This window comes from Oryza sativa, chromosome 8 (genome assembly GCF_034140825.1).
Source record: "Oryza sativa Japonica Group chromosome 8, ASM3414082v1".
In the NCBI taxonomy this organism is placed as follows: domain Eukaryota; kingdom Viridiplantae; phylum Streptophyta; class Magnoliopsida; order Poales; family Poaceae; genus Oryza; species Oryza sativa.
The window spans coordinates 9,297,884-9,300,000 of NC_089042.1; positions in this window are offsets into that span (position 1 = coordinate 9,297,884).

Genomic DNA, 2,117 nt, shown 5'->3' on the forward strand with positions numbered 1-2,117 from the left:
TGAGAATACCGTATAACCTCGCAATTACTAACACATGGATACACCTTTTAGCTAGGAAACACCAACGGTAGGCTACATGCATATCTTACAAACAAATAGCGATAACTTTAGATTTGGGGTAGTATTACACACGATCTCAAATTCTCAATGGCATTGTAGGAGCGCGACACAGGAGGCAAGACATGTTCGGCAGCCCGTTGCTGCGGTTGCACCACACACACCAATAGATACGTACGTCGTATATATATATATATATAATTACTAACTCGCGCCCATACATATTATACTAGAGTGATCGATGATGAGTCGATATACTCGGTTGATCGATCGATCGATAGATGCGTACGCAGGTTAATTAATTACTCCCTCCGTCTCAAAAAAAGGCAAAACCCTGGGTTTCCTTGTCCAACTTTGACTGTCCGTCTTATATAAATTTTTTTTATAATTCGTATTTTCATTATTGTTAGATGATAAAACATGATTAATATTTTATGTGTGACTTGTCTTTTTAATTTTTTTCATAATTTTTTTAAATAAGACGAACGGTTAAACGTTGGGCACGGAAACTAGGGTTTGTCTTTTTTTTGGACGGAGGGAGTACGTGTGTGTCGCTAGATGCAGCAGGGAGGACACACGTGGGTGTGTTTAGTTCATGTCAAAATTAGAAGTTTGGGTAGTGTTTAGTTCACCCTCAATTACTTTAAACTTTCAACTTTCCATCATATCACATCACATCCAAAACTTTTCTACACACATAAACTTTTAATTTTTTTTTCTAAACTTTCAACTTTCCCCAAACTTTTAACTTTTTTCAGGAACTAAACACAGCCTTGGTTGAAATTGGAATGATGTGATGGGAAAATTGAAAGTTTATGTGTGAAGAAAAGTTTTGATGTGATGAAAAAATTAAAAGTTTAAAGAAAAAGTTTAAAACTAAACAAGGACACGATCGAGCACCGGCCATGCACGCCGCCGGGTCGATCTCGGTGACGGACGGTGCATGTACGTACGTGTAGTAGTAGTAGTAGAGTAGTGGTGGTCTCGATCGATCGATCGTTTGATGATTGGTGAAGGAGAGGAGAGGAGGGGACGAAGAGTAGCTGCTAGCTACTAGTTGTTGCATGCAGTAGATCGATCGAGGTCGGCAGGCGGTCGGCGTCAAGCGGGCCGCGTGCATACGTTACGCGCACACACCGCCCACGCCCACGTCCACGCACGCACACGTCCGTCCGGTTGCTCTCCGCGCCCAGCTGGTCGATCGCCCAGCTGCCACTCCACACTCCACAGACTCGAGACTCCAGCCCCGCCGCCGCCGCCAGAAATCAAGCCAGCAAACGTTGACGTTTTCCCAAAAGTCTTCGGAGACCTCTTTCCGATGAAAAATCTTTTTTGTGTAATTCCAAATGTGAAGCAAGTCTCCGTATCTTATTGGTGAAACTGAATACTTGAAATTCAACAGAACCCCAGTTTTCTTCTTTTTCTTCTTTAACCATAAATCCAAAAATTTTTCTACCTCCTTTCTTTTTCATGTATTTTTCTGATCAGGAAAAATAAAAAATTATGTCAGTTATTTTGAAGTTATTCTAATCTCGTACACACAAAAATTTGCAATTATTCATCTACTACTGGAATTTGGATTTATTTTATCGATGCAAATTGGATTTGGATAGAAGGGTACATTCTTTTATTTTAGATAGAAGAAAAGTTTCTTCTATCTAAAATAAAAGAATTTTGCTGATTTATTTATTGCTATATCCAATTTATGGAATTGATACACCGTTTAATTGATATCATTTAGCAAAATGAAACATAGCATATGCATCCATCTTTCGGCTCGAGAATTTCACGGGATAGAGATATGGTATAAGAAATAGGCTATTAAGTAACTCTAAATGAATTGTGGATACATCTGTATCCTTAACATACTGAAACAACTGCCATTATTCATATCAAACCAATAGCGATTCATACAAGTTAAATCTTTTCTTCTTTAATGCAATAGCTATAATTTGATATAGAATCCATTTCTCAAAGTAATGGAAACCTTTCTCTTATAGGAAATGGTTCGAAAATCGCTATTCCACCTTTTAGGTATCGTGAAAAGTGATACCTGTGAA